Source organism: Wyeomyia smithii, chromosome 3, assembly GCF_029784165.1.
Source record: "Wyeomyia smithii strain HCP4-BCI-WySm-NY-G18 chromosome 3, ASM2978416v1, whole genome shotgun sequence".
Taxonomy (NCBI): Eukaryota; Metazoa; Arthropoda; class Insecta; order Diptera; family Culicidae; genus Wyeomyia; species Wyeomyia smithii.
Genome location: NC_073696.1, coordinates 74,543,893 through 74,566,851, shown reverse-complemented (window position 1 = coordinate 74,566,851; position 22,959 = coordinate 74,543,893). Strand labels below are relative to the sequence as shown.

The 22,959-nt window shown below is 40.3% G+C and overlaps 1 protein-coding gene across 5 annotated transcripts in view; it reads left to right on the top strand.

Annotated features, from left to right (window-relative positions):
* The window catches only part of LOC129730604 (uncharacterized), a 583,914-nt gene that overhangs the window by 2,337 nt on the left and 558,618 nt on the right, over positions 1 to 22,959 (top strand). For 2 of the 5 annotated variants that reach the window (XM_055690065.1, XM_055690064.1), the window contains exon 1: positions 14,595 to 16,581. The gene's annotated coding sequence lies outside the window, so the exon portion shown is untranslated. Of the gene's footprint in view, positions 1 to 14,593; positions 16,582 to 22,959 lie in introns of those variants that run through there. The other 3 variants (XM_055690063.1, XM_055690062.1, XM_055690061.1) reach the window with 3 other exon arrangements.

The following is a 22,959-nucleotide window of genomic DNA, read 5'->3' as shown; positions in this document are numbered from 1 at the left end:
ATCTTTCTGATTTTATGGTTTTGAGGATTCAAAGCTCTCTTCAGCTTTGTCCTATCTTTCTGCCAGATCTCAAATACCCTCAAAACGCTGTTTCATCGTTGCTATTTATTGGAGGATTCCAAATGAGATTGAAGAGAATGAGTTTTGATGGACATTCGGCTGTCCATATTTATGCAAGCGTCCTGAAATTCGTTCACCACCTCACTTCATTCCCGGCGGGTGATGTCGTATGGAATAACCTAACATCTAAACTTGGCAACCCAGTTGGTGTCAATTGGTGTACATGTAGTTGTTGGGTAATTAAAGTTTGAAGGTCATTTTTAGAGGTAAAATATAATTTTTCCCCGCCGGGAATGGGTTAACACAATCCGTTCCACATACCCCATGGACAGCTCTGGAGGGGGGGGGGGGGGGTTATGTGTAAAGGTATGTGACAGCTCTGGAGGGGGGGGGGATGTGTAAAGTCCACGGTCCAAACAATTTTTTTTAGAATTTATGTGAGCAGTTGTCCACGGGAGGGTGGGGGGAATTTTGGGTTCAAAATCGTTTAAAATCTGTCCACGTGGTATGTGGATGGCCCCCGTGCTTCTCTTGTTGCCTATAAATTATTCGCCCAAAGCAACGTACTTTTCCGGGCTATCATTTTTATTTTGTTCATAGGTTTTCAGGAAGTTTTCATCGCTTATGAATTTCCTAATGTCAAAGCCTACTATTCCATCACGACGGAATAGTTCGCAGCAATCAACTATGATGTAGAAACTACTATTAATATAAATAATCGGCTGAAAAGAGAGTTAAAAATAAAACTGAGAGCTATAATATAATTTTAAACTTTAAGGTGAAACCTCATTGAATCCACAAATGGCCGACTTCGAGTCACCACCCCGAATTTCGAAAAGCACATGACTCGGAAATAGTTAATACGTTCCCTGTGAAAATGCTATTTTATGTTTGCTGGGGTGAAGCAAACATAAAATAGCATTTTCTTAGGGAACGCAATACGGAACGTGTTTCCGAATCTTGTGCTTTTGAAAATTCGAAGTGGTGACTCGAAGTCGGCCATTTGTGGATTCAATGTGGTTTCACCTTAAAGGTATTTGAAGACCTTCAAGTAAGGACGCAAGTAACGCTTGATTGTAACCTACACCAGGTCACATAAGAAGTAGCTTTATTTTCACACCGTGAGAGACAGTCCAAAAAAAAAAAAATATGCCATTTCTATGGTAATTCGGTTTTTCCTAAAAAAATCTCCACCGAATATCAGCCAATGCTCATACAATAACTTCTATTTGATTAGTTATTGAATATACTCCAAAAGTTTCAGCGTATTTGAAATATTTTTCGTTCGAAAATAAGTTGCAAATGTCTAGTTAGGTTGAAAAAATAAATTAAAAAGTATGAAAAATTGTTTTTAGCTCAAATAACCCAACATATTTTGGTGAAATTGATACTAACCTGTATATATTTTAAAGCTCTATATTTACTCTTCCCAAAACTGCTAAACATGCTTGGTATTCTCCTTAATATTTGAGAAGAGCAGAGAGAATATTCAGTTTATTCCTCGTCCAGCCTGAGCGCTACCTGTAGCAGTTTCATGCGCTCCACTTTTTTTCTCTTTTAAGCTGTGTTGAAAATTAACACAGCTGATCGAAATAAGGGTGGTAATGAGAACACGTACCTCTGAGATAAATTCGATAACGTTCGAAGAGAACACAAGTGTTACGAGCGGTTAGATTTTATTTTAAGTTTCGTCATTCAAAGAAACAACACAGTTTTGCTTTTCTACCTGAATGCTCCCCTCATTTGTAGGGGAACTGTTCTATTATTCATCTCAGCCCATATATCCGTCTTATACAACATGAAACCACAATTGAAAATAGTAAAAAGGCATATTTTCCAACTAAACCAATCTACGAATGCATGGAGTGCATTCTTCTTAGTTCACTTTAGATTTCTCATAAAGTAGAATCCTCAAAAACTCACTTAAAAGCTCTAAATTTGATACAACTTTTTATTTTAATCACTAAACAAAATCACTCACAACACCAAGAAAACTTTAGTCTTCAAAATGTTCACCTCACATTTCTAAATACAAATTTTAATTAGCTGAAATATGAGATGAATATTTACAACTCCTAAATTTCAACTGTATGTATTTTCATCTGTTTTCACTGCGTTGAAGAAAATGAAAAGTTGCTAAATCAGTTTCTGTTAATACGAAAATATCATACTGAAAATGTTGAATTATTCCGACATAATTGACAGAAATCGACAGCACTGCAGTGGTTACCTGGGTTACCAATTTTGCACGAAATCAACTACATCGGATACCCAGGTTACTGACTATGACGGTTTGCGTTCATTCATGAAAGAATGATTAATACATGATTATTAATGTGATGAATATGGGGGCATCGTAGGATGAATTATTGAGCAGTGATTTAAGTTTTGAGATGAATATGGAAGCGTTGTGAAAAACGGTTTGTTTTACGAAATTTAGGATAAATCAAGCTATGGTTATTAAATTACCAATACTGGGCGATTCCATAAGAGCATGTCAGCGTATTTAGTTTATTTGTTCAATGATTTCGTGAAAATTTGATGTTAAATCCGTGCATTCTTCGTGAATATCGGCTTAATGAGATGAATAACGGAACAATTACTCTAGATGCTTAAAAGATACATCGTAAAAGCACTGCAGTGAAAGATAATCTCCCACACGGTACTATTTCTCTGAGGAAAAAAGACAAGCCTGCTGCGAAGCATTATAACCTATAAAATCATCTTTGAAATATTAGAACATATCAACATTTGATTAATTCCTAGCAGGTTTTGAGGTACAATTCTGGCCAAACAAGACAATTTTCTCAAACCTGTCCCTTTGGAAATTCATATTCTCATACTTACTTTTACTTTGTTGGCTAACAGACCGTTCACCGGTCTAGAGCCGAACGAATTAGAGATGTTTAGCTTCTTCTGTCTTGGGCAGCCATTCTCCAGTCTCCTCGTACACCAGCAGATCGTGCATCTTCTTCCACCGCGCACATCTACCACGTGCAAGGCCAACCACGGAGTCGACGGCCTCTTCCTGGTTCTCTACTGTAGATAGTTTTGGCGGCTCTCTCGTCAGGCATTCTGGCTACATGTCCAGCCTGGCCGCATTATTACCTTAACTATATAAGCATGTTTGTAAACCTGGTACAACTCGTGATTCATGCGTCTGCGCCACATTCCATCTTCCAGTTTACCGCCAAGTATTGATCGCAGAACTTTACGCTCAAAAACTCGGAGCACTCGTCGATCATCTTCCTTCAGCGTCCATGCTTCATGTCCGTAAAGGGCCACCGGGAGTATCAGCGTCCTATACAGCGCTAGTTTTGTGATAGTTTGCAAACTATGGGAGCTTAGCTGGTTACGTAGTCCGTAGAAGGGTCTGTTGGTAGCTGCAACTCGTCGTTTCACTTCACGGCTCATATCGTTGTCACATGTCACAAGCGTACCAAGTTAAACGAATTCGTCAACCACTTCAAATAGTTCCTCATCCCTCTCCACCACAGCACCAACACAGCGGGAACTCCCACGCTCCCTGCCAGCTACCATGCATTTCGTTTTGCAGAGTTAATGACAAGTCCCAATTTCGCTGCTTCCCTCTTGAGAGGTACGAAGGCCTCCTCCACAGCCCTACGGTTGCTACCGATGATATCGATGTCGTCCGCAAAACCAAGAAGCATGTGAGATTTCGTGATGATCGTACCGTTTCTTTCCACGTTTGCTTCTCGTATTGCACCTTCAAGGGCGATGTTGGATAGTAAGTAAGAGAGCGCATCCCCCTACTACAGTCCATCCAACGTTACGAACGCGGCTGATGTCTCACCAGCTATCCGCATGCATGATTTTGATCCCTTCAGCGTCATACGACTCAACTTAATCAGTTTTGTCGTGAAACCGTGTTCCAGCATGTTCTGCCACAGCTCGTTTCTTTTCACTGAGTCGTATGCCGCATTGAAATCCACAAACAGGTGAGTCGGTAAGTTTTACTCCCGGAACTTATCGAGGATCTGTCGCAGGGTGAAGATTTGATCCGTCGTGGAACGCCCCTGTCGAAAACCAGCCTGGTATTCACCAACAAAGGATTCCGTTAACGGTCTCAATCTGCAGAACAGGATACGGGAGAGCACTTTATATGCGGTGTTGAGCAACGTAATGCCTAGTTACTTGCAACAATCCAGTCGATGACCCTTCTATAAGAGCATACGGGGCCTTCCAGCCAGTCGTTCGGCATGTGTTAATCCGCCCAGATCCTTAGTATTATCTTGTGGATCGCATAGTACAGCCGCTCGCTTCCTACTATTAGAAGTTCGACCGGGATACTGTCCATCCCAGCGGCCTTGCTGTTTTTCAGCTCAATAATCACCTTTTTCACCTCCTCCTGTGTCGGTGACTCCACAGCTTGTTCGTCACTCATAATCGTCATCCTGTTCCTGCTCTGCTCATCCGGTTCCTCGCCGCTCAGAAGCGTCTGAAAATGCTCCTTCCACCTGGTTGCAACTGTCGGTTTATCATTAAGCAGGTTGCCGTCGTTGTCAATACACATGACCGGCACAGGGAAATTCCTGCTTCTGACTCTGTTGACAGTTCTATAGAATCTCCGCACGTCGTTTCGAGCATAGCTGTCCTGTAGTTTCGAGCATAGCTGTCCTGTAGCTGTGCGCTGGCGAGCACCTGCTCTTCGTATTCGCGCTTCTTCCGACGGTGAGTTCTATTTTCAGCTCTTGCCCCTCTGTTCTGACGCGTAGCCGTAGTGAGCATGCGGCTCCTGGCACGGTTATTCTCATCTGTCGCTCTCTGGCACTCGGCATCGAATCAGCCATTACGCTGTCTTCCACGAGTCGTACCTACCACCTCTCTCGAAGTCGTTTCGATTGCGTCGTGGATACTGCTCAACAGCCCATTTATGTCTTCCACCTCCTGCTGTTCTGCGATCCGTTGATCCAGCTCTCTGGCATGAGGAAAATAGGAGCTACATATGGCCATTTCTCTGGCTTCGGCAAAGTTTATCACCCACGGGCCTTTTTCATTGGTTGACGAGTGGAGGCTATGCCTTTCAATGACCAGACGGAAGAATTGCTTCCTCCCAACCTGTGAGTTTGCGTCTCCGATGACGCTTTTACGTCGTGTTTTGGGCACTCGTCATAGATTCGCTCACGCTTGTCATAGAACTCATCTTTGACTTTATCATATTTGTCTTTAATCTTCAACACGCATATACGGTCATCTACGGGCCTCCACCGGATGACTTTTGTTTTCCGATTTCCCAGCACTACGAAACCTACGCCCCGTTCCGTTGCTTTGCCGTCACTGTAGTAGATGGGGTACTTGAACAAAGTGCATGCAATAGGGTCTACTGCACGGAATTTCCTTTCTCTCGAATTTGGCACCGAAGCTCCTGAATAGCTGCCAATTCGACTCCCTGCCGCTGTAGTTCTCGAGCAAGCAAGCCAGCCCGCGACCGTTCATAGAGAGATCGGACGTTCCAAGTACCCAATTTTCAATCGTTTGACTTAATCTTTTTCCGTGTTCGTAGCGTAGGTCTTTGCCGGATAATTCGTTCCGTATTTCTAATTCAGTTGTTCATGGTTGAAAGAAAGGTATGCTACCTTACCAGGGTCGCGGAACCTACATCCTGCTGATGGAGCTGCTATCTTTGGTGTAGCTGGCGGAATACAGCATTCCATAATTCAGCCGCCCGCTCCGGGTTAGACGCTGTTGGACGCCGCCCTTAACATGGGGATACAGTCGCGTACGATCTCCTTCCCAGTCAGCATACGACCATAGTTTCCACCGGGGGTTGATTACCCGATCTCCGCTAAGGTTACTCGTGTTCCGGTTAGCATCTCGTGGAGGTTGGGATAGGAGTTGCTGCACAAAGGTGAATAACCACAATGAGGTCTCAAGTTACAAGTGTCCAACCATTCTCCTAGTTCATATTCTCATAAAAGGCTGAAATTTAACAAATTTTATATTAAAATATCTCAAACACGGATGCATTCAAAAGTTTTTTTTCCGCTGTGTGAATTCATCACTGCGACCAGAGACATTCGATCTATTGTGATATTGGCCATGTGTTTTCTGTACACTTCATATTATTGGCAGTATCACTATTGAAGTAGGTAAATGATAAGCTTTTCATTTATATCCGTGCTTGTGTGTGAGGATTTGCCCTTCCGTTCCAAGCTCAAACTATACCGAGTCCCTCCAACCTACCAATTTCACCAAATAACAGCTCCCTGAAGAAAGAGACCTCACCTGAAGTTTCTCTTTGGCAAGGTTTATTCTGAGAGGGACTTTTATGTCAAGAGGAAGAAGTCTTTCCGAATCCTCCTTTCCAGTGCTAACCCAAGTAACAAAATTGGTTATATCAAAGTTGTTTAGTATATGATACAACTGAAATATAAAACCTTCAAGGCCGACCATGCGGTTATAACAATCTATAGCTATAAACATGTGTTATAGCTAGCTGGCCCAGCTTTATTGCAGTCATCAAAACATCATATACTCTCCATCATGGGGCCAGATGTTTTAAACAACCCGATTTGCCTACTACATAATAGCTTCGAAATTTTAATTGAGATATATTCTCCAAATTGAGTGTAATGGTTGGTATTTCTCTATGACAGGGATTTTTTCCGACAGTGTCGTGAGTTTTGTTATAAGTGGGACTTTATATATTGTCAAGGGGAAGGAGTTTAATCGAAACCTAGTTCTTCGAGCCAATATCGCATCATAATCACGATATGTAGAACTTAGTTTGTACGAAGGGAATCTAATGGAGAGTCTGACAGCAAACCCATGTTAAAGTCCTTTGACAACCAAATGGCTCCATTCTACTAAGATTCGAATCCACGACCACCCGCCCGTCAAAGCGAACTGTGTAACCTTGCGTCTACGAGATACCCCGATTGTTTACGAAGTGAATCACCAAAAGCTTCAATGAGTATTTCCATGTTCAAGGTAATTTTACAAAACAAAAATTCTTTTCATTTACAAAAGTCAAAAGGCGAGGATGTTCTCAAAATATATCTGAGAAAAACCAGAGTGTAGAATTCAAAAAGACAGCAACCCAATGCAACTTCAAATTTGAGGAATTTGAAAGAAGTTTTTATTATTAAACATGGATATGAAAATCACGACTGTTGCAGTTCAAATGCCATCTGCTCGATTTTTAACACAACTTTTGTTGCAAAGATATTTTAATTATTATATTACAATCTTTCGCAATATTCTACCTGCCGTTTTCGGTGTTTGAAATCTGTTCAGGGGTAGTAATACAATAACCACTTTAAAACGATTAGAAAACATCTGTTGCAGCTATATAAAGCGAGCTCGTGATTGGTTGAAAGCTGCGAAACTGAACTAGAAAAAGTGGATTTCAACTGAACTTTTTACTAATCTACTATTCAATGATATGCCAATTATTGTATCACAAGCTTTGGCAACGTTCGTCGTTTGATGAAGCATTGGTGGTAAAAATCTGTTCAATTGTAATCACATATTGGATACAACATCCAACATCGTGATATACTCTTGCGTACAGAATTATTTCATCCCCGGCCGCACAGCGTAGTGTGCGAACACGCACCACTGTACGTCGACAGCAGCTACATTGTTCCCACTTGGCTTGACTGCACTGCACACAAATGGCAATTGAGTGCTACCGCACTGACGACGAGCGACCGTCTTCTCCTACATGGCTCGGTGCAGTACTGTTGCCTGTGCCAGCATGTTTTCCTTCAAGACATCAGTTTTAATAACATTCTCACAGCAGATCGTTTAATAGTTTAATTGTCTGATAAAGGAGGTTGTTACGAACTTTCCGCAAAAGCTTCACTTTCAAGACATCAAAATAGTCTAGGCTCATAGAAGCAAATATTAGTTGACCTGTTGGGACGGGGAGATTCTGTCAATTTTTTTTTTGTCACTGATGTAGAGATTGTCATAGCAGGCAGTTGGTATCCACTCATGAAGTCTGTGCCAGGCGTGCTCGCATGTGATAGGTACATTGTTCGTAAAAATACGACCTTGAAACTTTTCAGCAATTTTCACTGTTTAACAATCAAGTAACAATGATATATGAAGAATCACAAAATTGTCCAACATTTTATCATTCCAACGGCATATTGATTACTATGATCCGTCATGTGCTTACATCAGTATTACCGTTTGAAATCTTTCATTCCAACGTTACACCTTGGTTTTAGTTTTCCGCAGAATGTATCTCGATATAGTACGGTTAGACGTAGTCCTACGTTAAAAATGGTCGATATTCGACATGGAAGCGCTCTGTATTACTTTTGAGGAAAACTAAAGCATTGAATAAAAACATTTGACAGTCAACAAATCAGTAAAGATTCGTTGAAACTTAAAAAAATTTGAGCTGTTGTGTTGCTAGTCACGTTATAATCAATTACTTTCGGTGCTACAATAGTTTTTTTTTATGGTCGCGGTAGCTAAAACCCAAAAAAAAATCACAGGAAGGTTGTATGCAAAGCCACGACCGCAAGGTTGAAGTAGAATACTTTTACAAGAAAGATAACCCAGCTGCTTGCGTGTCAGTCATTTTTTCTAGTAAATAAACGTTGACCGTTCATTGGCAGTATTGTAATTTCTTTTTGTTTGATATTTTGAATGAAGTTCATTGAATATTTTTAAATTTTGTGCAAATGAGAAGTTGAAGTGCTGCCGAATTGTAATATGCACATTTAATACGACATCATTAAACAGGAACGGAAAAAAGGCTACGGTTGTGCAGAACGCGAATGCCGGCGCGATGCGATTCGCCTTACCGTGGTGAAATGTACAGCTCTTTCTAAGGCGAAGTAGAGCTATACATTTCAACACATTTCGTCTTGCCGAATCGCATCGCGCCGTTGTTTGCGTTCTGCATGACCGTAGCCAAACACTAAGCGACGCAAACACGTAATAATAGTCAGAGTAAGTATGTAGATGAAGATAATTAACTTTGGATTATAGCGCAAAACGAGAAAATATTAACTCTTCAAATATTCATTTGTGTTCTTCAAATTTCAGTTGTTCGATTTAATATCCGATGAAATGTCTGTTTATTATCTGATGAAGCTCTTATATAGGCCAAATGATGCATTCCCAATTTACTAGGACCGTAACTCTGCCGACCGTGCTTGGGAAAGCGCGGTATAACGACCAATCAGAGGTCGAATTTTGTGTTTTGACAAGGCTTAAGAATTTTCAATAGTACAATAGTTCGAATGATAAAATTGCAATTTCATGCATTTGGTAGGAATCTTAGAAGATTTTCTAATCGATTGCTGCAAAAACGAAGGAAATCCATCGAAAACTAACCGATTTATTAGCATTTGAAATTGGACATATTTCTCACTTTTTTCAGTTTTAGATTTTCATTTCACATCCCTATGTAGCCGAACTTCCTGAGAGAAGTATTCTACTTCAAAAAGCATGGTGTGGTTCAAAATCGGTTGCTAATTACAACCTTTGAGCTGCCCTAACATTGGGGGAATTAAGATACACGGACAACATGCACTGTGGAAGCTATTTCACATTCAGTAAATTAAACGGGTGCGACAAATTTAAATTGCTAGGATGCAACACAGAATGCTTGCTTGCGTTGACAAAAATTATTAACTTTCAATGACTTGTTTATTTGCCTTCAAAAAGGCATTTTGATTTCCGAAACTGGATTTCCTGATGGCAATCATCATGCTGCCCCAACACGGGGGGAATAATGGCTGTCTGGCGACACACGCTGAGAAAAACCGCGCTGCTCCTGAGACGTGGTGACCAACCACAGGGCTAGTGCTGCTGCTGAGGAAGGACGACTGCTGTTGTCGCTGTCTGATGCTACGCTATGCCACAGTTGTGGCCGCTATACGCTGGCCTATCCACAGCCAAGCCACAGTTGTGGCCGCTTCCGCTATCGATGGTACCCACTGCTGCTAAGGGAGGACTGCTGTCGTCGCTGTTCAGAACTGTTATGAGCGGCTTGGACTAAAACAGGCTCTTATATAGGGATGAAAATAGGAATGAATTATTTCACGTACGTGGTGGAATGATATAGCGATCATTTGATAAGCTCCACCTCTTTTTTCAGTTTCTAAAGTTTTTCCTCAGTTTCGTAGCACGGATGCACAAAAATGATTTCTTGTCGAGCCGGACCGATAGCACTCTCATTGAAGCAACAAAATAACATGTTTTGTGTCGTGTTGTGCAGCTTGGTTGAAGAAAATGTTCCCGTCCCCGTGTCGCATGTAAGCAGATTATTGCGTTCAGTAGACAGTATAGAGATAGTGTATCCAGCGAATAAACACCGATGGTGCTCTCACACACGCAACGGTTTTAACCCGTATCTTATTGCGGTTTGTAACATCAAGCGATTTCGTTTGCTCGCTGTTGCGTGTTGCATCATGTTGCAACTTGGCAGCTGGGAGATGACGAAATTCTGTTTATGCTGATTGATTGAATCGACTTCATATTAGCTCTGCATAGTCGGACTAACTGCTTTTGTGAAGGCGTACTAACAGGGAAATTTATTATTCAATGTCGGTTATGCTGATCGCAGCCTTTGCGCTGCCCCTACAGTGGGGGGTTTACTAAATAAAGTGAAAGTAAAAATTAGACAACTACAACAGAATTTGATTGCATCCCGCACAGAATGTCTGCTTGTGTTGATGCCAGAAAATTATTAACCTTCAATTATTTTTTATTTGCCTTGAAAAAAGCATGGTGTGGTTCAAAATCGGTTGCTAATTACAACCTTTGAGCTGCCCTAACATTGGGGGAAATAAGATACACGGACAACATGCACTGTGGAAGCTATTTCACATTCAGTAAATTAAACGGGTGCGACAAATTTAAATTGCTGGGATGCAACACAGAATGCTTGCTTGCGTTGACAAAAATTATTAACTTTCAATGACTTGTTTATTTGCCTTCAAAAAGGCATTTTGATTTCCGAAACTGGATTTCCTGATGGCAATCATTATGCTGCCCCAACACGGGGGGAATAATGGCTGTCTGGCGACACACGCTGAGAAAAACCGCGCTGCTCCTGAGACGTGGTGACCAACCACAGGGCTAGTGCTGCTGCTGAGGAAGGACGACTGCTGTTGTCGCTGTCTGATGCTACGCTATGCCACAGTTGTGGCCGCTATACGCTGGCCTATCCACAGCCAAGCCACAGTTGTGGCCGCTTCCGCTATCGATGGTACCCACTGCTGCTAAGGGAGGACTGCTGTCGTCGCTGTTCAGAACTGTTATGAGCGGCTTGGACTAAAACAGGCTCTTATATAGGGATGAAAATAGGAATGAATTATTTCACGTACGTGGTGGAATGATATAGCGATCATTTGATAAGCTCCACCTCTTTTTTCAGTTTCTAAAGTTTTTCCTCAGTTTCGTAGCACGGATGCACAAAAATGATTTCTTGTCGAGCCGGACCGATAGCACTCTCATTGAAGCAACAAAATAACATGTTTTGTGTCGTGTTGTGCAGCTTGGTTGAAGAAAATGTTCCCGTCCCCGTGTCGCATGTAAGCAGATTATTGCGTTCAGTAGACAGTATAGAGATAGTGTATCCAGCGAATAAACACCGATGGTGCTCTCACACACGCAACGGTTTTAACCCGTATCTTATTGCGGTTTGTAACATCAAGCGATTTCGTTTGCTCGCTGTTGCGTGTTGCATCATGTTGCAACTTGGCAGCTGGGAGATGACGAAATTCTGTTTATGCTGATTGATTGAATCGACTTCATATTAGCTCTGCATAGTCGGACTAACTGCTTTTGTGAAGGCGTACTAACAGGGAAATTTATTATTCAATGTCGGTTATGCTGATCGCAGCCTTTGCGCTGCCCCTACAGTGGGGGGTTTACTAAATAAAGTGAAAGTAAAAATTAGACAACTACAACAGAATTTGATTGCATCCCGCACAGAATGTCTGCTTGTGTTGATGCCAGAAAATTATTAACCTTCAATTATTTTTTATTTGCCTTGAAAAAAGCATGGTGTGGTTCAAAATCGGTTGCTAATTACAACCTTTGAGCTGCCCTAACATTGGGGGAAATAAGATACACGGACAACATGCACTGTGGAAGCTATTTCACATTCAGTAAATTAAACGGGTGCGACAAATTTAAATTGCTGGGATGCAACACAGAATGCTTGCTTGCGTTGACAAAAATTATTAACTTTCAATGACTTGTTTATTTGCCTTCAAAAAGGCATTTTGATTTCCGAAACTGGATTTCCTGATGGCAATCATTATGCTGCCCCAACACGGGGGGAATAATGGCTGTCTGGCGACACACGCTGAGAAAAACCGCGCTGCTCCTGAGACGTGGTGACCAACCACAGGGCTAGTGCTGCTGCTGAGGAAGGACGACTGCTGTTGTCGCTGTCTGATGCTACGCTATGCCACAGTTGTGGCCGCTATACGCTGGCCTATCCACAGCCAAGCCACAGTTGTGGCCGCTTCCGCTATCGATGGTACCCACTGCTGCTAAGGGAGGACTGCTGTCGTCGCTGTTCAGAACTATTATGAGCGGCTCCGGCTGAAACAGGCTCTTATATAGGCCAAATAGCATGTTTTCAATTGCAAGGTATATGATTCTGTCGACCGTGCTTGGGAAGCAAGCATATAACGACCAATCAGGGGTCGAAATTTTCGTTTTGACAAGGCTTGACTATTTTCAATAGTACAATAGTGTGAATAATAAAATTACAATTATCTTATTTTGGGAAGAATCTTAGAAGATTTTCCAATCTATTGCTGCAAGAACGAAGGAAATCCATCGAATACTAATCGGTTTATTAGCATTTGAAATTGGACATATTTTTCACTTTTTTCGGTTTTAGATTTTCATTTCACATCCCTATGTAGCCGAACTTCCTGAGAGAAGTATTCTACTTCAAAAAACTTTTGATACTGAACGAACTTCTTAAAACACCTTAAGCTGCCTAAAACAATTTACCTAGCTTTAAATATCAACGAAGCCGGAAGCAAATTGTTTAATTCAAGATATTGCCATTTGCATACAAAAGTGGGATGCTTTTTAACATGACTGTCTGATGGCTAACTACAAAATCAGTCATTTGTATTGTGCCGTGTCAAACAAATGTTTTGAAAAAAAAAAAATCAGTCATTTAAAAAAAACTACAGATATCCATGTACCATGTACACTAACCCAAGGATGGGAAAAATCACTCACTCGAAGAATCACTTCCGATTTTTTATCGAATGGAATCGTTTTGTTGACTTTCATTTATCAACAACGATACGGCTGCTTAGTTACAGAAATGAAAAAGAATCGTTAGTGATAATTTCAGGAGAATCACTACTGATAATTTTCGTTTCCTGAAGACGAAAATTATTTCACCGATTTTTTTTCAGTTCAATACTTTCAAGCTGCAATTTTTGCAATACATTCAACATTGAATCAACGACATAAAATGATGCCATGCTCTAAAGTTTTGTCTCACAATGATGTTAAATTGGACTCATAAAGTATGAAGTATAGAAAGTATCAAACTAGTCACTCAATAATTCTCTAATGTATTTCTTGGTTGAAACCTCCAAACTATAAGGCAATAAAAATCTCAATCTTGCATGTACTTTATGTAGGGTAGCGACCGGCTTCGTCAGTGGTTTTCTTCGGCAGGTTTTCTACAGCGATCTAATGCAGGAACCTGCCTAAGAAAACCACTTCCGAAGCCCTATATTACATGAAAGCTTGCATGTAAAATACTTGAATACATGCTTTCTGGAAATCTGTTTGATGCACCCCGGCCACAATACCAGTATCTAAATTCCTATTTCTAGAAGACAACATATCGTAGAACAGCCAGCTTTCATTTTCGCTCACATATTTCAAAAGAAGAAAATTAGCTTCTCGCTTGGTTCGGGCGTGTTGTACCTATCTACACGTGTGAAAAAAAAAATCGAAAGCGCGAAACGAAACAAACAAATCAAAGTAATCGCGAGTAAAAATTTTTCACCACATATCCATTTGAAATTATCGAAAGCGATAGAGAATTAGTTTGGACTACTGATTAATTATCGTTTGAACGATTTTTTACATCCTTGCACTAACCGCCTCGTTAACTACCAAGCGCTTCCACTGCTTTAGTTTCAACTGTCGCGCTTTCTCAACATACAATCACAGCGTACCGAGCGTCTCCATTACACCCTATCTGGTAGCAACTCAAGCACAATGCAATTACTTCCACCGGCCAGAACTGCACCCGGTTAACGGCCAACAGTTTGACCAACCTTGCCACATTGTGCCTCCGGATTCGTCCTTGCGTAAAGTTCGGCTCCACTGGTATTACCGCTGCCGCCGCCGCCGCCGGGTGCTGGCTTGGCTGGTGCGGGTGGACAACAGTAACACACAGTACCTACAGTCTAGCTGGCTCTAGCGGAGAGTGATGAGCGCTCCCGAGCACGGCGAAGAGCGAATTCTCCCACAACGACACGCACACGCTGGAAACCTGTCGAGTGTTTCGGCCAGTTCTTTTACCGTCGAAGGTGGACGCTCGTGGAGTAAGCACACACACGCGTCCCAGTAGGCAACCAGAAAGGACTTTAATTCTGGATCAGTTATTCAATCGGAGTGTGCCGTTTGTTCCGTTCTCCAACTTTTATACTTTTTCAGTGCAGCCTTACTGTTGTCTAATGTTTCCGTTTTACCATCGAAAGGACACTCGAGTGTAACTTATTACGGTCTGCTGAAAAGTGTCGAAGTTCGGATTATCTTCCATAAAAGTTGACTCCCGTACATTTTTTTCTATTTAATGTTTCTGAAAAGTAGTGTGTCATTGTTCAGCGGAGAGTTTGATGGATCGAGGTGAAGCCTTGTTGCCAGTAAATGAGTGTATCGGTATTTCTCGGTGAGAACACTGTTGTACACCTCAGCGAGTAATCCTGAAGGCGAGAGTCGCTTTCGTAGTAGTCATCACAGTTGAGAGACTATAACGATAAACGGGAGGATACCGCGCTGGCAAGAACCGAAACGTGGCAAAACAAATTTAGAAGTGGCAATAAATCCTAGTCTTGTGGTATCATGGGGTGACAGTGTGAGCGTGGGAGAAAACACGTTGCTTGCTGTGTAGGGACAAACCATTTCTGCCATCTGACGCGGGAAAGGTTCAGACGCACGTGGGAGGACACAGTTTACCGCGAGGAAAAGTTCAAAAAAGAGCGAATGAGAAGAATATCCCAGAGCAAGAGAAACTGTGTTTCTTATCGTTATCTGTCGGTCCTGACGGAATTGGCGGCGTGTCAGTAATTGTAAGCTCTATACGTTCTAGACACATGACATAATCGTGGTAGTCTTCGTTGAACGCACCAGCCAAGTGGCCACAATGAGTTGTGTTTGTGTAGAAGCATTTCCTTCGAGTGTATGCACTCCGGAGGTCTAAGTGTTCTGCGAGGCGAATTTACTTCTGTGGCTTTCCGTTTGTGACCATTTCTAGTGACCGTTTGCTGGCTGCCTACCAAGATCAAGGGGTGCCATAGCCGGAAAGAATACCTGCGATCAACAACGCTAATATCTATTTATTATGTTTATGGTGAAACTACAGTGAATCTTATAAACAATCAAACCACCGGTGGTTTTTTCCCGAATAGCAGCTGGCGCTGCCGGGTATGAAAGTGCGGGGAATACAGCGGAAACCGTAACAAAAGATCGCTGTGCCGTCGGGCCGTGTATGTTCAGTGGAAACAATTGATGGAAAAAATGACGACGGCCTTTCAGTGCACCTTACAGTAGACACTCCAGTCTGTAGTGTATTCTCTAGTGGAAAAATAATTCCACACAATTTAAAGCTTTCGATGGTTCTTGCGCCGTGTTTAGTGAAAGGTGTCCGATCCTACATTGTACCCTGTCTCCACCCACACTGCTAACTGCTTTCCATCTTATCCTATGTGTACATCATATGTACGAATAGAAAAGGACCTCTTATTCTAGAGTCATTAATCGTTCCTTCAAGTGTGTCGTAGCGTCGCGTAACAGCATAATCGTCTATAACGAGGCTGAAAAGAATAGCGAGTGTCGTCGGTGTCTATTGTTGTTGCTGTCGTTATTGTAGTGTATGCAAATGTTCACACAAACAAGTGGAGCTTTTTATGTATTCTCAAAGCAACATTAGAAAAACAGGAAAAAAGAAAACCACTACGTGAATACTGTGCTGAAACTTCTTTCTACAGCATTCGGAGTTTGTTCAAACAGACTTAAACAAACAACTGTGGCTGATTACTGTTCTTCACTGTACGTATTTGCACCAAAAATCTCTACATCTAAGTGGTCGTGTATCTATCTAAACAGTGTTTAAGGTAATCAAAACACTGCGGCTACCCGATAAACGTAGCAGATTGTAAGGATAAATCATCAACAAGGAATTAAACGCAAGGATTAAGTGTTCGTTACTACCAATGCTTCAAGTGCTTCAAAGTAGAAGAAAACGCATCGTACACTATCTGTAGCAGACACAAAATATTCCTTCAACTCCGTCAATATGTCTAGTGAATAGAGGTAAGAATTGTTTGTTTCGATCTATAATGTAAAATCACCATGTTCCAATTTGTTGCACTAATGAAAATATGAACTAGAATTTAAAACTCGTTGAAGGATTCCAAAACAGTTGAACAAAAGTACGTTCAACTTGTTTGGTTTGCTTAATGTATAATGTTACCCAAAATGGATGTCACTAAAGTTAAATGTGATTGAATAGGCAGCTAAAACAGCTAAATGCCATCATTTTTTTTTATTTCATTTTCTCATTCATTTATATCGGTCAAATTTTTATATACTATGCCTGTGTCTTGTATTCTGGAACAGAATCTTAGTGAAAGCAATATTGCTGCTTTCCTCAAGCAGAAAATTCTTCAAAATCCGTGCAATGTAATGTTCTGTGTTGATTTTTACGATGGATTCTAAGAAAACGCCTTTGTATTTTTGCGTAATACTGTTCTAAACCGTGAGTTTCGACACGTTCTTCTCTTTTCTATACATCGAATTGTGGGTTACGACCAGGTTTTGCTGGAATTTTTCGAATTTAATACCTTGTGATTTTAATTGTAAACTGTCAAAGGCACTGTGTTGATAAGTCAATAATGAAAGGTGACAACTTTTCTGAGACGCAATACTCTATAACAGAAAAAGGAAACTATCTCGTGATTAAACCTTTGCATAATTTGTCATTCACCGATATTATACATTTTGATCAAGAAAAATTTGAAGATTCAGTATTATAGCCCATGATGTAAAACCTCAAATTAATTTCAAAACATTGATTCCTCTATATTTTAGAAAAAAATCACAAGGATTGCGTTCAAAGCCGAGTTCGTTGACGTTGAAGTACATAATGCTGTATGTTAAATCGATGGTGATAATTTTTTTTCCAGCACCAATAAAAAAACGCTCTGAAAAAAAAATCTAAGTGGCATCTGGGTTCGATTTACGGTTTATGAATATCACCTTGAATCTGGAAATACACCTATTGATCATTTATAAATGTTTTCCATATCCGAAGTTGCCACTTCGGATTTCAAAATGGCATCTGGAGTCGATTTCCGGCTTCTGGGCATCCTCTTTCCGGCTTCGAAAATACCCATAGGAACCGGTAGTCAACATGTTGAATCTAAATGGCCGTAAATCGACTTCAGATGCCGTTTTGAATCTTTTCAGTGCCACCACACTTATTTTCAGAGTTATTTTATTAGCGTTGGCTAAAAGTTATTGTCATTATAAAATCAAACAATGCAAGTAATGTAACAAACAGTCCTATATAGTTTTAGATCAATTTGTGGTCGTGGCTTTGCTCACAACCCTTCTGTTATTTGCTGCACCTACCGCACCACTACCGCTACTGGTACCCAATAAAGTATTTAATTTGTTCTCAAAAGGACAATTGTTGTTTAATGTTTCAATGTTGTTTAATTTAATATTAGATATGATGCTGATCGCATCCCTGTGCCATCCCTGACAGTGGGGATCAGACACTCTTCTGATAATTCAGTGGAAAACTGTTTTCACGCTGAAAATTCGACAACCCACATGTTTTGATTGCTAATATCCCAGAACGCTGATGTGTTGTTAAACTAGGGCAGCTTTTCACTGGAGTAAGTGCCGGCCGATATACCTACTACTGATGCTGCCGATACCGAACAAAGGATTTTGACATTTTGATAAAGGAAGTGCCGCTGCACTTACCGCAACTGGCGCTGCCACTGCTGCTTCTGCTTAGTTAGGACTGTTATATTCGCTATCCACTTGTAATATGATTAGTTTAAGCAGAATCAGGTTCTCAAATAGTTCCAATAGTACATAGTTTTTTTTTCTTCTGTGTCGACTCATCACTGCGACCAGAGACATTTGACCTACTGTGATATTGCGCAGGTGTTTATTGGCAGTTTCACTATTGAAGTAAACGATACGCTTTTATTTATATTCGTGCTTATATGTGAGAGTTTACCCTTTCGTTTCAAGCCAATCCTACCAATATCGCCAATTACAATTTCCTAGAGAGGATAAATATTCCTGAGATCAGTTTAATTATAAGAAGGACTCATTTTGTCAAGAGGAAGGAGTCTTATCGAAACTTCAATCTACTAATCCATGGAATGGATTCTTTTTAGTTCACTTTAGAAATCTCATAAAGTAGAATCCTCAAAAACTCACTTAAAAGCTCTAAATTTAATATTATAGTCGGGCACTTGCACTTGAAAACTTATTTATTTCAATAACCCTTCTTTAGAAAACAAAATCCGCGCATAGCTCTATAAGGCTACAACGGGAATCGTTCAGCAGCCAACCAAAGTTTTTTTTCATCATTAGTGCACCACTTCTTGTTTTAATGATTAAACAAAATCACTCACTACACTAAGAATACTTTAATCTTCAAAATGTTCACCTCAAATTTCCTAAAACAAGCTTTAATTAGCAGAAATGTATGAGATGAATTTTCACAAATCCTCACAAAACCTTTTAACTGTATGTATTTTCAACTGTTTTCACTGCGTTGAAGATAATCAAAAATTGCCAAATCAGTTTCTGTCAATATCAAAAAAGCATACTGAAAATGTTGAATTATTCCGACATAATTGACATTAATCGACAGCACTGCAGTGTTTACCTAGCTTAGCAATTTTGCACGTAAACAACTACGGCGGATACCTATGTAACCTACTGCGACGGTTTGCAGATACGTTCATTAATGAAAGTGTGATTCATTTATTAACATTATTAACCCGCAATAACCATAAAACGTGCCTAACAACTAGTTTGGGATATAGTCACGACTGTATGGGTTATCGTTAAACCATATGGATTATCGTTCGTTTATGGTTATTGATTATGCGGGGAATATTGGGGCGTCGTGAGATGAATAACGCAGTGCAACAAAAATTGACTTTTTTTCTGCCTTGACTTCTATACATAATTTTTTTGTATATTTTTATGCAAAAGTAAATTTCCCCGAGTTTGAACATATTTCAACTCAAGGGGCAACAATGGCGCCATTTTGAATTTTTGAGAAACCGGTAATTTTTGATGTTTTTTTCGACGCCATTTTGTTTTAAGACCTAATATCAAAATTCTAAGAGTTTGTCCACATATTAGCATCTTTTTACCCATCTTTTAAAAAAACAGATCTTAAATCGGACAAAAACTGAGCTCAAAACGGTGATTCTACGAAACCGGTTTTGGCATGGTTTAAGTATGTTTTGTTATGTTATGTTATATTTAAAAATTCCATCTGACAGTTTTTGTCTTAATGAATAAAATTAACAACTAGAGACGATTAACAATAAATAATTAGCGAATCCGCAGGCGACGTAAAAAAGTGTTGATGGGTTCGTTGAAGTCGAACAGTTCTGCAACCTCGTAGACATAAACCTAATTGCACCATGCTGGCCGTACCGACTAAACCTTGCTTCCAAGTTCAAAAGCTGACGTCTCCGCAGATTACTTTCTGGAGCGTAGAGATTCAATTCTGCGAGAATAGCGGGTGAATCAATTTCATTTTTCAGGACCTTCGCAACAAAGATAATTTGTGCGTCAGATCTTATTCTCTCCAACGTCTCAATCCCCAATAACATGCAGCGGTGCTCATAGGGGGGCAACCTCGTAGCGTCATGCCAAGGAAGCTGCCTTAGTGCCATACGCACGATTTTTTTCTGAACAGCTTCCATGCGATCAATCCAGACCTTGTTGAACGGACACCAAACGACAACCGCTGATTCGAGCATGGATATTACCAGGGCGCAGTACAAAGCTTCCATTCACAGTGGATCGCGGAATCCATCCGGAATTCTAAAAATAAATCCTAGTTGCTTGTTGACTCTTAAAATGACATCTTCGCAGTGTGCCCGGAATGTAAGCTGACTATCCAAAATTACGCCAAGATCTTTAACTTGGCTTACCCGCTGAAGAGCTTGCCCAGACAAGCTGTATGGGAAGCTAATTGATTGAAGCTTTCTGCTGAAGGTAATCACATGACATTTTTCTACACACAGGGTAAGAAGATTACGGTTGCTCCAATCACTGAAGGCATCAAGCAACTTTTGTAGTTCCAAACAGTCTCCAAGACAGGCTATAATCCGAAAGATTTTTACATCGTCTGCGAAAAGGAGTCGTGTACCTCGCGGTAAAATTGTAGCAACGTTGTTTATAAACAGTGAGAATAGAAGTGGACTCAGGTTGCTCCCTTGCGGCACTCCAGAAGACGTTGTAAATGGCTCGGAATGTGACAACCCAAGGCTGACACATACAACTCTGCCGGTCAGGTACGAACGAAACCATTTCATGAGCATAGCGGAGAGCCCCAGTTTATCCAGATTTCGTAGAAGGATGTCATGATTAACACGATCGAACGCAGCCTTGAAGTCCGTGTACACAGCATCCACTTGCATTCCCGCGTACATTGAGCGAGAACACAACGAAGAGAACTGTGACAGATTGGTTGTATATTTCGCATAGCAAAATAATAACGATTATTTCTGAACATTAAGGCTGATACAAATTTCGAATTCTTTTTATGTCCAAGATTATCACAGTTAGCAAAGGGGGTGGCAGAAAATAAATAACACCGAGACGAAAAAAAAAGAAATATCTTTGATCAAAGTTTGTGTGCAACTTATGACGTTTGTAACTTGCACTCAAATATATGTTGAAAAACAACACTTTATTATTATTATTATTTATTTCGCTTGCCTTTTGACGACACTCTCGCTGTCACTGGACTTGTTTGTTTCTAAATAAAGCATTTATGCTGTCGGAAAACCAATATAATGAACAAAATGGTTTGAGCTTTTTTTTTCTTCCCCTTCCAAAATTAAAGATTTTTGAAGGGAGGGGGGGGGGTGACATAAAATGAAAATAAAATTTGTAACGGCCTAATGGTAATTCGCTAATATCTTAAAGTGGTAGTCAAATATTATCTTATCTTGAGTAAAAAAGTCTCAGAAATCGAATGGTAAGTCTACGTAAAATGTAAGCAGTTAACCCTTTTTTTGTATTGTAGGGGAATTGGGGCAAAATCGACATTTTGCTGACATTTTACGTAGATCGGACACCTACTATTCGATTTCTGAGACTTTTTTACTCAAGATAAGATAATATTTGACTACCACTTTAAGATATTAGTGAATTACCAATAATGTTCAGAAATAATCGATATTATTTTGCTTTGTGAAATACACTAAAACTATGCCAAAACCGGTTTCGTAGAATCACCGTTTTGAGCTCAGTTTTTGTCCGATTTAAGATCTGTTTTTTTCTAAAGATGCTAATATGTGGACAAACTCTTAGAATTTTAAATTGGTTTTAAAACAAAATGCCGTCGAAAAAACATCAAAAATTTCCAGTTTCTCAAAAATTCAAAATGGCGCCATGGTTGCCCCTTAAGTTGAAATATGTTCAAACTCGGGGAAATTTATTTTCGCATCAAACTTCATCAAAAAATCATACATAGAAGCCAAGGCAAAAAAAATTGTTGCACTGTGTAATTGAGCAGTGATTTAAGTTTTGAGATGAATATGGAAGCATTGTGAAGAATGGTTTATTTTACAAAATTTGGGATGAATTTAACTAAGTTTACTTTATTTCCAATGCAGGGCGATTCCATAAGAGCATGTAAGCGTATTTTTTTATTTGTTCAATGATTTCGTGAAAATTCACCATGCCGCATTTATTATTTTTTACTTTAAATCAGATTTTTTCTTCAGGTCTGTGGTTTTGCTTTCCTTTCATTTTAAATTTTAGTGCCAATTTTAGTAATAACTCTGAGAAAGGTGCTAATCACGATCAATCGCCCTACTTATCTTTTCCATGTCATTATCTCCAGTGTTAAGTTTCCAATCTGGCTTTCACAAAAATAACAGCAGTGAACTAATGAAAATTCATGACGATATTTTACTTGGAACTAGTTGATCCGGCAATCTGCGTTCCGTCCTCTTTTGCTGTATTTTAATAATTTTTGATATTTTAAATTGATTCCCCATACATCCAAAGACCTCTTGATTTGTTTATAGTTTGCAAATGCATGACGAATCAGATATAGGAAACGTTCAAACTTGAGGAATGCGTTCAATAGCGCCAGTTGGGACTCCATAGCTTGCAAGAGGGCATCAACGGCTATTGCAGCACTATACCGAATGATGTCGAAAAGCTCAGTGATGAATGGCAGCAAGCGTAAACTTCTTGCCAGCGTGGTTTCGTCCATACTTAGGTATGGAGGCCCAATGTGGTCCAAAGCGCTAGGTACTAACAGTTATCGTGGTAAACTGGGAAGTACCTACAGGCTCATGTGCCTGAGGGTTGCGAGTGCGTTTCATACAGTGTCATACGATGCAATCTGCGTCCTGTCCGGCATGATGCCTATCAGCATAGCCATTAGGGAGGACATAGAAT